Here is a 12,715-nt window from a genome sequence, read left to right as displayed (position 1 = left end):
CTTTGTGACACTCTATTTACTGTTTTAGAACCTTCACTCCCTAAACTCTTCATTCTTCCTGAAAATCTTTCATGGATCATCTCCAGGCTATAATCCCATTCTGTGGAGAACAGGAAGTTTTTTAAAAGGTCCCCAATCACTTTTTAGCTGGGGGGGAGGCGAAACCAAGGGAAGCTGGGAGGGAGAAATTCTTCCTTTTTTTTTTGAGACAGGGTCTCACTGCCTCCCAAACTAAAGTTCAGTGGCTCACTGCAGCTTCAGCCCGCTCCTGGGTGAGTGAGTTCAAGGCTCACTGCAGCTTCAGCCCGCTCCTGGGTTCAAGCAGTCCTCCTACCTTTGACTGCCAAGTAGCTGGGACTACACCACGCGTCTGTAATTTTTTTATTTTTTGTAGAGACGGGGGCAGGCAGGAGGGGTCTCACTATGTTGCCCAGGCTGGTCTTAAACTCCTGGTCTCAAGTGATCCGCCTGCCTCCGCCTCCCAAAATGTTGGGATTACAGGCGTGAATCACCTCAGCTCACCTCAGCTTTAATACTGAATATGAAGCTCCTTGAGAAGCTGGATGTATCCATTTTGTCCACCGAGGCATCCTGATACTTAAAAAGTTTCCATGTGTGTTTTCAGTTCTGGGTTTAGAATGTCTTCATCTACATGAGGAAAAGCACCTCCACTTCCTGTATTTGTCTCAAAAGTCACCTTTGATTTGGTGATTCCTCAGAAAGTTAAATATCACTTAAGTTTAGGGGAGAAAAAGTTAAACACAGAATTACAGAATGATCTACTGGGCGCGGTGGCTCATGCCTGTCATCCCAGCACTTTGAGAGGCTGTGGCGGGCGGATCACGAGGTCAGGAGTTCGAGACCAGCCTGGCCAACACGGTGAAACCCTGTCTCTACTAAAAAAAAAATTAGCAGGGCATGGTAGCAGGCGCCTGTAATCACAGCTCCTCATGGCAGGAGAGTCGTTTGAGCCCGGGAGGTGGGGGTTGCAGTGAGCGGAGATCACACCATTGCACTCCAGCCTGGGAGTGAGACTCCATCCCCCAACCCGCAAAAAAAAAAAAAAAAAAAAAGAGGAACTGCAGAATGATCTAGCAATGTCACCCCTGGGTATATCCAAAAGAAGTGAAACAGGGTCTTTTTTTTTTTTTTTTTTTTTTTTTTTACTTAGGGCTACCTTCTCTCTCCAGTAAAAACCAGGGTTTGGGCCAGCGTGGTGGCTCATGACAGTAATTCCAACACTTTGGGAGGCCAAGGCGGGTGGATCACCTGAGGTCAGGAGTTCAAGACCAGCCTGGCCCTGGTCAACATGGTGAAACCCTATCTCTACTAAAAATACAAAAATTAGCCGAGCATGGTGGCACACGCCTGTAATCCCAGCTCTTCAGGAGGCTGAGGCAGGAGAATTGCTTGAACCTGGGAGGCGGAGGTTGCAGTGAGCCAAGATCACGCCACTGCACTCCAGCCTGGGTGACAGAGCAAGACTCTGTCTCCAAAAAAGTTTGATTTAGTACTATCACGGAGATCATAATTTAAAAAAATTTAAAATATATATATATGTATACACACACAATTACAAATAAATAAATAAATAATAAAATAAAGTTTGACTTTTTCCCCAACTGACATTTGACTTCATATAATTCAGTTCCATTTAAATGAGTTCAGGGCCGGGCGCGGTGGCTCACGCTTGTAATCCCAGCACTTTGGGAGGCCGAGGCGGGCGGATCACGAGGTCAGGAGATCGAGACCAGGGTGAAACCCCGTCTCTACTAAAAATACAAAAAATTAGCCGGGCGTGGTGGCGGGCGCCTGTAGTCCCAGCTACTCGGAGAGGCTGAGGCAGGAGAATGGCGTGAACCCGGGAGGCGGAGCTTGCAGTGAGCCGAGATTGCGCCACTGCACTCCAGCCTGGGCGACCGAGCAAGACTCCGTCTCAAAAAAAAAATAAAAAAAAAAAAAATAAAAATAAAAAAAATAAATGAGTTCAGAAGCTTCTAGGCTGTGGAAAGGGGCCCCCTCTCCTGGTTAAGATCTGCCAGCTCTTACAATTTCCTTTTCAGGTCTACAAACCACTCTGCCCTTGTGTAGCCCTCCCTGCTTATCTCAAGACAGACTCTAGGTTAACTGGTGAACAGAGCTTTGCTGAGCTATGTGCAGAGAAAACACGGAAGATTACAGCACAAAAGAAACGACGGAAGCCTGAATATCAGACGTCATTGCTCAGAAATTCATCAGGTTTAATGCATTCCCTGGGGTCTCACGGACTGTCCTTTGGTCCTTTTCCACCATTTTTTGCTTTCCCTTAAATACTCTCCTATCCAACCTCTCTCACCTTGTAGTCCCATCCGTACCCGCTGTGATGGCAGGACCCATTATTTCCTGAGCAAGTCTGATCTACCTCTTCTGAAGATTCCAGATCTCAAACAACTGCCATCTCCGGTTCTCAGTTCATTTTGCATTGGAACCCTTTTTAGGTTACTATGCCCAACAGTTCTCACTTTATCTTCAATTCTCCATTCCAGGCTATGTTCTGGAAATTGTCTTTCATAGCTATAAGACAGAGAAAGGCTATGCAAAACTACGTAACATGGCCACATAATATCAACATTTATTTATTTACTTACTTACTTTTTTTTTTTTTTTTTTTGAGACGGAGTCTTGCTCTTTCGCCCAGGCTGGAGTGCAGTGGCACAATCTCGGCTCACTGCAAGCTCCGCCTCCCGGGTTCACGCCATTCTCCTGTCTCAGCCTCTCCGAATAGCTGGGACCACAGGTGCCCGCCACCACACCTGGCTAATTTTTTAATATTTTTAGTAGAGACAGGGTTTCGCCATGTTGGCCAAGCTGGTCTCGAACTGACCTCTGGTGATCCGCCAGCCTTGGCCTCCCAAAGTGCTGGGATTACAGGCGTGAGCCACCGCGCCCAGCCACGGAGAGGCAGTTTCCATAAACAAGACCAAACCCATGCTAACACAGAGAAAGCGCCAAAACCCTCCAGAGAAAAGAACAGAGGGAAACGGGCCAGATCGGACCTTAGGGACCTGCTAGTTCAAGATCTGCATAAAATGAGATGAGAAGTGGCTGCTGAATTTGATTCAGAGTCAATGCAATGCCCCTTCCTCCTGATTCAGTTTCACTATGAGAAAATGCAGGCCCACATCTTTGTGGAGAATGCCAGCATCGCCTAGGCACTGAAGAATGTCAGTGGCAAGATTTGGGACGAGGATAACAAAAAGATATCAATCTTTATCAACCCTGCTGATAGGCCCTGCAGAGAAAGCTGAAGTCGGAAAAGGCAAAGCAGATAAAGCTGATGGTGATTCCTCCCAGTCTAGTCTTGACAGCCAGAGACTCCCCTTTGACCCAGACCTGGTGACCAGTGACTCTAAGATGGCATCGAAACCTAGAAAATGCATGGCTGCCTTTCTGCACGTCCTCCAAGACACCATGCCTGAGGCGGAGTCTGCAGGACAGATGGACAGGGGAAAGGGCTGGAGCCTGGAGACGTGTGCAGACAGGAACTTCCTGTCTACCACTTTCCCGGACAAACAGGTCTAGCAACATAACCTCCATCCTGGAATTGTTCCCCAAGTTATTACGCCTGGATGGCCAGCCATCACCTAGACCAACTCTGTGTGGTATTGAAGCCCTCAAGGTTACCAACTTGCAAGGGAAGCTTCTTTGGATCTGACATGCTGCAGAATCTGCTCCTACACTTTCTGTAGTAATAATTGCTTGATCTATGTCTATGAAGATTGACAGGGTCTCCTAGCTGCTTACCATGACGGGGCCTGCCTCTGCCTGACCACTCCCCTCACCCAGAGAAACCAGCCTGGTACAGGTACTTCAAAAATAGCAGGAAGGCTGGGTATGGTGGCTCATGCCTGTAATACCAGCACTTTGGGAGGTCGAGGAGGGTGGATCATCTGACGTCAGGAGTTCAAGACCGGTCTGGCCAACATGGTGAAACCCTGCCTCTACTTAAAAAAAAAAATTTAAAAACATACAAACAAACAAACAAAAAATTAGCCAGCGACGTGGCATGAGCCTGTAATCCCAGCTACTTGGAAGGCTAAGGCAGGAGAATCGCTTGAACCTGGGGTGCAGACGTTGCAGTGAGCCAAGATCCTGCCACTACACTCCAGCCTGGGTGACAGAGTGAGACTCCATCTCAAAAAAATAAAATTTAAAAAGACCAGCCCGGTCAACATAGTGAGACCCCGTCACTATAAAAAAATAAAAGAGAGAGAGTGGTGTTGTCTGTTATGTCAAAAAAAAAAAAATTAAAAAAAAAAAAAAGCAGCTGGACATGGTGGCTCCCACCTGTAATCCCAACACTTTGGGAGGCCGAGGAAGGCGGATCACCTGAGGTCAGGAGTTCGAGACCAGCCTGGGCAACATGGCAAAACCCTGTATCTACAAAAAAAAAATACAAAAATTGGCTGGGTGCAGTGGCTCACACCTGTAATCCCAGCACTTTGGAAAGCCGAGGTGGGCAGACCATTTGAGGTCAGGAGTTTGTGACAAGCCTGGTCAACATGGCGAAACCCCGTCTCTACTAAAAATATAAAAATTAGCCAGGTGTAGTGGCGGGCGCCTGTAATCCCAGCTACTTGAGAGGCTGAGACAGAAGAATTGCTTGAACCCGGGAGGTGGAAGTTGCAGTGAGCCGAGATTGCACCATTGCACTCCAGCCTGCGCAACAGAGCAAGATTCAGTCTCAAAAAACATAAAGCAAGGCCGGGCGCGGTGGCTCAAGCCTGTAATCCCAGCACTTTGGGAGGCCGAGGCGGGTGGATCACGAGGTCAGGAGATCGAGACCATCCTGGCTAACACGGTGAAACCCCGTCTCTACTAAAAAATACAAAAAAATTAGCCGGGCGTGTTGGTGGGCGCCTGTGGTCCCAGCTACTCGGGAGGCTGAGGCAGGAGAATGGCGTGAATCCAGGAGGTGGAGGTTGTGGTGAGCCGAGATCGCGCCACCGCACTCCAGCCTGGGGGACAGAGAAAGACTCCGTCTCAAAAAAAAAAAAAACATAAAGCAAACAAACAAAAAAATTAGCCAGGCGTGGTGGCTGGCATCTGTGATCTCAGCCACTCAGGAGGCTGAGGTGAGAGGATCACTTGACCCCAGGAGGCAGAGGCTGCAGTGAGCCAAGACTGCACCATTACACTACAACCTGGGCAACAGTGTGAGACCCTGTCTCAAAAAAAAAAAAAAAAAAGAAAGAAAAAGAAGAAAAGAAGAAGATTCCTTTTCCAATCATAGAGTGGAATGGCACAGGGCGTGTATCTTACTGTGAGCCCATGCATTGCCAGATCTCCATCTTGCCACTGATGGCACGATGAATGGTGCATGCCAGCACTGACTGGTTTGGACCAATTGCTAGATCTCCTTTGTAAATACCCAACATCCTGCTCTTCTTTGAACTGGGTTACCTTGGTGACTGTACCTATGGTGTGTCCTGAAGGCAGTGACCTTTCGCCAATGTCCACCCAGGGCACTCGTGAGGAGAATCTGTGTGGTCTGGAGATGGAAGTTTGGAGAGGATTAAGGAGGGCTGCTGCAGAAAGCAAGGGCAGGTGCGAGTCCCCTTTAACAAGATGGAGTTCTAACAAGGAATTCAACCCCTAAAGACAGAGAGAGGAATGTCCTAGGAGTCAGAGAAGACCTGACTTCCCATTCTCACTGATACCTGACACCCAGGTAGCTATTGCTTTTCTTTTTTCTTTTTTTCGAGATAGGGTCTTGCTGTGTCACCCAGGCTGGAATGCAGTGGTGTGATCTTGGTTCACTGCAACCTCTGCCTCCTGGGTTCAAGCAATTTTCCCGCCTCAGCTTCCTGAGTAGCTGGGATTACAGGCATGCACCAACATGCCTGGCTGCATAGTTGCCCATAGCGTGGGCAACAAAAAAACAAAAAAAGAAACCCTGCTTGTCCTTTTATTTCAATGTTTAATTTATGGAAAACTGGAAAATACCCCTTTAAATTTAGTCAACATGTTCGCACACAGAATTTTTTTGGCAAGATTAATGTTTACAAACCTTCCACAACTTGTTCAAACCGTGAGCTTATTCTTATCTAATTTAAAAATCACATAACCCTCTAAACTAGGTGAAAATTTACATTCTCCTGCCTTTTTAAAATCTTTTACCAAAAACATGTTTCACTCTTCTCACACACTTTCCATGTAAAACTGTTTTTTCAGTTTCAATCATATGTTATAATGGTAACTAGCAATTTTTACTTTTGGTGGCTTAAATTTCCTTTCACGAGCCCTTTCATGACTTTCCCATATCATCTACAACATGCTTTGACTTTCTGACTTGTCCTTAACATTCCTTTTTGAACAAACCAGTTATTTTACTTTAGAACAACAATTTACCATACAAGATGCTTTCTTATAGACCAAGGAGTCTAACATGTGCACGAGTCAGTGGCTTACATGAAAGCTGCCATGGCGCAATGAAGGTGAAGGCCAGCGTACTATCCAGTTGAGGTGGGATCCCGTGGCCTCTTCAGTCCACTGAGAGTGCATCATCTCACCTGCTGTGCTGGGTAGGCGGAGCACAACTACCTGTGGTTTTTGTTAATTAAAAAAAAAATCTCTTTTCTTTATAACCTTTGCATAGATAGAGTGCATGGCTAATTCCACCATGTTCCCAGGCCTTATCTAGAATCTAATGCTCCAAAGTAGGTAAATTGAACAATTTTCAAAAGCCTAAGGAGCAGTTGATGACCTTAAAGAATTGAACAAACCTAATATCTGACCTGTCTAATTTAGACTAAATGTCTTCATTTTTCCCAATAATCTTTCAAACTTTTTGTTTCCCAAAGATTACTAAAGTTATGTGAACTAAAAGGCATTCATTTTTATTGTTCTTTCAAAATATTTGATTTAGGTGCTTATTTATTTATTTGAGATTACTGGCTTTAGGGTGGAGTCCTTGGACAAACAGGACCAGGAAAGCATGCAGTTTCTAGGGCCCAATATAATAAGTGGGCACAGCAGAAAGGCAAAACAGGTCTCCAAAAATTAAGGGTCCCATTTTTATACCAGATCCTGAATCCCAAAAAGAACAGAGCCTTAGATTTCTGAAGGGGAATCTATCCATTTCCAATTCCTGTGGTTCCATGAGGAAAACAGGTTTTTTTCCAAAATGGCGTCTCTGGTGCCTCCTGTTTTTCCCAAGGAGTCCCAGGCTGTTAGAATTTGAATATACACATTGCCAGGCACGGTGGCTCACACCTGTAATCCCAGCACTTTGGGATCCACCCAAGGTCAGGAGTTCAAGACCAGCCTGGCCTACATGGTGAGACCCTGTCTCTATTAAAAATACAAAAATTAGCTGGGCGTGGTGGCAGGCACCTGTAATCTCAACTACTCGGGAGGCTGAGGCAGGAGAGTCACTTGAACCCGGGAGGCGGAGGTTGCCATAAGCCGAGATCGTGCGATGGCACTCCAGCCTGGGTGACAAGAGTGAAACTCCATCTCAAAAAAAAAAAAAAAAAAAAAAAAGAATTTGGATATACACACACACACACACATATATTTATTTTATATATATTATGTATATTTTATTTTGTATGTATTTTATTTTATATATATATTTTTTAATGAAAATCACAATTTTGTTTTTGGGTGCCACCTATTTTTGCTTAGATTCATGCTATTTCCTTAGTGCTAGTTAGCAGACACAGAAATGATCTTGCCAGGATGCACAAAATATGGAACGCTTCATGAATTTGCATGTCATCCTTGTGCAGGGGGCCATGCTAATCTTCTCTGTATCATTCCAATTTTAGTATATGTGCTGCTGAAGGGAGCACTACACTTTTATTTTATTTTATTTTATTTTATTTTATTTTGTTTTATTTTATTTTATTTTATTTATTTTTTTGAGACGGAGTCTCGCTCTGTCGCCCAGGCAGGAGTGCAGTGGTGCAATCTTGGCTCACTGCAAGCTCCGCCTCCTGGGTGCAAGCAATTTTCCCGCCTTCCTGAATAGCTGGGATTACAGGCGTGCACCAACATGCCCAGCTAATTTTTTTTTTTTTTTTTTTTTTTTTAGTAGAGGCAGAGTTTTGCTATGTTGCCCAGGCTTGTCTTGAATTCCTGACCTCAAGTGATCCGCCTGCCTCAGCCTCCCCAAGTACTGGGATTACAGGCATGAGCCATGACGCCCCGCCAAATATCCACTTTTAATGTACCTGAGTTTTAACTATAGCACTTGTTTTAAAAAGTCCTTTTAAATCTTTTATTACCCAACCTTGGCTAGGCCAAACAGCTAATATTTCTGTGTTCTATAAGAAACAGAGGGAAGAGAATCAACACATGGTAAAGGTCACACCAGAAAGTACTCGTTGAGTGAGCTGGGAATGGAACCCTGAACCTGGCCCACCGTTGTGAAAAGAGCAAGCACGGCCACATGGTATCAGGAGGTTAAGCTTCCAAGGACATGGTTGACCAGTTTGCTGGGCCACCTTGAACAGGGGGCTTATGCGGCCCTAGGCACGCATTTTATCCGAAGGTACCCCTCTTTGTGACAGAACACAGAAAGACACAAAGCACACCAGATTGATTACAGCTTCTTAAGACCAGCCTCAGAATTCTTTTTTGTATTAATCAAAGCATTACAGAGGAGATAAACAGTGATTTTTACTGTTCATTTACCCAGTTTGCACAGAGAGAGCCCGGAGTCTAATGGGTAATAAGTACTTTACCTTTTGCCAGCATGCCAGGCTTCTGGGTTCCCTTTGCCCAGGTGGCCCTAGTGACCCTGTTTGCCACACTATAGTCCTGAGGGCCAAGCCTGTGGCATCATAAAGGAAATTCTTTTTCTGTTTTATGGAACCTTAGGCAAAAGCCCCTTAGTTTTGCAAGCTGTGGCCCGAGGGGTTGCGTGGGGTAAGCCAATTAACATTTTCCATTCTGGCGCCAAAGCAAAATACGTGACAAAACCCAGACACTGGCCACTGTGCTTAGCACCCAATATTGAACTCGCAAGGCTCAAACTTGCCCCCAGCTGGGCCCTGTCATCTTTAACCCATTTTTAACCAAGGGGGACTTTACTGAGGGGAGGGCCTCTAACCCAATCCCATCCTTTACTCAGGTAGAATGGACCCCATTACTTATCCAAAGTCAGCCAACTGGTGCTGCAGTCTGCTTCCTTTGGATCAGGATAGTAACGAAGCTGAAAGATTAGCAGATTTAACTTTTGGGAGCCCTCGTTTTAATTTTTTAATTTTTATTTATTTATTTATTTTTGAGACGGTGTTTTGCTCTTGTTGCCCAGGCTGGAGTGCAATGGAGCAACCTCGGCTCACTGCAACCTCAGCCTCCTGGGTTCAAGATTCTCCCGCCTCAGCCTCCCAAGTAGCTGGGATTACAGGTGCGTGCCACCACACCTGGCTAATTTTGTGTATTTTTAGTAGAGACAGAGTTTCACCATGTTGGCCAGGCTGGTCTCGAACTCCTGACCTCAGGTGATACAACCTGCCTTGGCCTTCCAAAGTGCTGGGATTATAGGTGTGAGCCACTGTGCCCAGCCATTTTTATTTTTTGAGACAGAGTCTCGCTCTGTCACCCAGGCTGGAGTACAGTGGTACAATCTCCGCTCACTGCAACCTCCGCCTACTGGATTCAAGCAATTCTCGTGCCTCAGCCTCATAAGTAGCTGGGACTACAGGCACAAACTACCACGCCCCACTAATTTTTGTCTTTTTAGTAGAGATGGGTTTCACCATGTTGGGCAGGCTGGTTTTGAACTCCTGAGCTCAGGTGATCCACCCACCTTAGCCTCCCAAAGTGCTGGGATTACAGGCATGAGCCACCACGCTCAGCCAGATTTTGCCATTTCTGTAACTCTTTGCTCCTTCCCGTGCCTAATGTATAAGCAGGAAGGAACTCAGTTTTTCAGAATTTAAGGATCCCATTTTTGGTGGGGCACGGTGGCTCATGCCTGTAATCCCAGCACTTTGGGAGGCAGAGGCAGGCGGACGACGAGGTCAGGAGATCGAGACCATCCTGGCTAACACGGTGAAACCCCGTCTCTACTGAAAATACAAAAAAAAAAATCAGCCGGGCGTGGTGGCGGGTGCCCGTAGTCCCAGCTACTTGGGAGGCTGAGGCAGGAGAATGGCGTGAACCTGGGAGGTGGAGCTTGCAGTGAGCCGAGATCGCGCCACTGCACTCTAGCCTGGGCAACCAAGCGAGACTCCACCTCAAAAAAAAAAAAAAAAAAAAAAAGGATCCCATTTTTACCTAAAATATTGGCATTACTCTCAGGTTCCCTTGATTAACTTACCCAGTAATTTTTTTTTAAATACCTAAGTGCACAAGAAAAATGAAACAAAGGGGTAGAACACAAACATCCCCGTTAATTTTTAAAAGCCAAATTTTACACCTCCTGCAATATTACCATTTGCTACCAGTTTCTTTCTGACTGAGGCCTCTAACTGGGTCCAAGCCAGCTAATTACCAGATCAGATCCGTTCTGATTCCAGTCCAGTTTCTGTCACAGTTTCCAAACCCAGTTTGGATCAGATATTTGCTCAATGAAACTCGGAGAGCTCAAAACACAAATTTGTGGAGCTCTGAAATCCGAGAGGGAACTCACCCACAATCCCCGGCCACTCGGAGAGGTCAGTGGACACAAGTGGGTTCCGCAGGCATCTTGCGTGTTCACTCAGCACTCCTGAAGGTCCCTAGAAGCTCTACTCTGGACTCCGCTTCCGACACCATCTGTTAAAAGAAAAACTTCAGCAGAATTAAATTTAAAGGGGGCCAGGTACAGTGGCTCACACCTGTAATCCCAGCACTTTGGGAGGCTGAGGTGAGCAGATCACTTGAGGTCAGGAGTTCAAGACCAGCTTGGCCAACGTGGTGAATACCCGTCTCTACTAAAAACAGAAAAAAATTAACCAGGTGTGGTGGTGGGCACCTGTAATACCAGCTACTCGTAAGGCTGAGGCGGGACAATCACTTGAATTAGGAGGTGGAGGTTGCAGTGAGCAGAGATGGTGCCACTGCACTCCAGCCTGGGGCACAGAGCGAGACTCCGGGCACAGAGCGAGACTCCGTCTCAAAAAAATAAAAATAAAAATAAAAATAAAATAAAATAAAAATAAAAATGAAATAAAATAAAATAAAAATAAAAATGAAATAAAATAAATAAAATAAAATAAATAAAAATAAATAAAATAAAATACATAAAATAAATAAATTTAAAGGAGTTTAACTGAACAACGAACCTCTGGCAAATCAGGCAGCTCCCGAAGTCACGGCAGATTGAGACGGACTGCAGGGGTGCCTCGTGGTCAGAACGAATTTATGGACAAGAAAAGGAAAGTGACATACAGAAATCGGAAGTGAGGTACAGAAAGAGCTGGATTGGTTACCGCTCAGCGTTTGCCTTATTTGAACACAGTTTGAATGCTCAGCAGCCTGTGAGTGGATGAAGTAAAGCTGCTGGGCTGCTGGGATTGGCCAACACTCAGTGGCGGTTACAGGCGCATAAAACGTAAGTTAGGCTTTTTTTTTTTTTTTTTTTGATACGGAGTTTCCCGCTCTTGTTGACCAGGCTAGAGCGTGCAATGGCGCAATCTCGGCTGACTGCAACTTCTGCCTCCCGGGTTCAAGCTATCCTCCTGCCTCGGCCTCCCGAGTAGCTGGGATTACAGGCATGAGCCACCACGTCTGGCTAATTTCGTATTTTTATTATTTTTTTTTATTTTTTATTTTTTTGAGACGGAGTCTCGCTCTGTCGCCCAGGCTGGAGTGCAGTGGCGCAATCTCAGCTCACTGCAAGCTCCGCCTCCCGGGTTCCCGCCATTCTCCTGCCTCAGCCTCTCCGAGTAGCTGGGACTACAGGCGCCCGCCACCACGCCTGGCTAATTTTTTTTGTGTGTGTTTTTAGTAGAGATGGGGTTTCACCGTGGTCTCGATCTCCTGACCTTGTGATCCGCCCGCCTCGGCCTCCCAAAGTGCTGGGATTACAAGCGTGAGCCACCGCGCCCGGCTAATTTCGTATTTTTAGAAGAGACGGGGTTTCTCCATGTTGGTCAGGCTAGTCTCAAAGTCCCGACCTCAGGTGATTCGCGCCCCTCGGCCTCCCAAAGAGCTGGGATTACAGGCTTGAGCCACCGCGCCGGGCCTAATTTAGGTTTTCAATCTTTTGTACCTATTAAGTTAGGTTGCAGTTCATCCACAAGGACTCAAATATAGAAAGAATTATGGAGTCCCTCTCAGGCCATATTTAGTTTGCCTTAACACAACGGTCTCAACAAACAAACAAACACAGGGGGTCTCACTATACTGCCCAGGCTGGTCTCTTAACTCCTGGTCTCAAGCGATCCTCCTGCCGCAGCCTCCTACAGTGCTGGAATTGCAGGCCTGAGCCACCACGCAGGGCCTGGACAACCCTTTTTTTTTTCCCCAAGACGGAGTCCCACTCTGCCGCCCAGGCTGGAGTGCAGCGGCACAATCTAGGCTCACTGCAACCTCCGCCTCCCGCGTTCAACCGATTTTCCCACCTCAGCCTCCCGAATAGCTGGGATTACAGGTGCCTGCCACAACGCCCTGCTAAATTTTGTATTTTTCCGTAAAGACGGGGTTTCGCCACGTTGGCCAGGCTGGTCTCGAACTCCTCGCCTCGGGTGATCCTCCCAAAGTGCTGGGATTACAGGCGTGAGCCACCGTGCCCGGCCTG

The 12,715-nt window shown here is 46.3% G+C and overlaps 1 non-coding gene across 1 annotated transcript; it reads right to left on the bottom strand.

Annotated features, from left to right (window-relative positions):
- Nucleotides 1–7,727: 7,727 nt before the first annotated feature.
- On the bottom strand, nucleotides 7,728–7,835 carry LOC116479849 (U6 spliceosomal RNA). Its single transcript, XR_004251137.1, has one exon. It is a non-coding gene; the product is annotated as a U6 spliceosomal RNA (small nuclear RNA).
- Nucleotides 7,836–12,715: the final 4,880 nt, after the last annotated feature.

The sequence above is a fragment of the Hylobates moloch genome, unplaced genomic scaffold (assembly GCF_009828535.3).
Source record: "Hylobates moloch isolate HMO894 unplaced genomic scaffold, HMol_V3 SCAFFOLD_12, whole genome shotgun sequence".
NCBI lineage: Eukaryota > Metazoa > Chordata > Mammalia > Primates > Hylobatidae > Hylobates > Hylobates moloch.
Note: the sequence above shows the minus strand (reverse complement) of the source record. Positions and strands in the feature narration are given on the sequence as shown.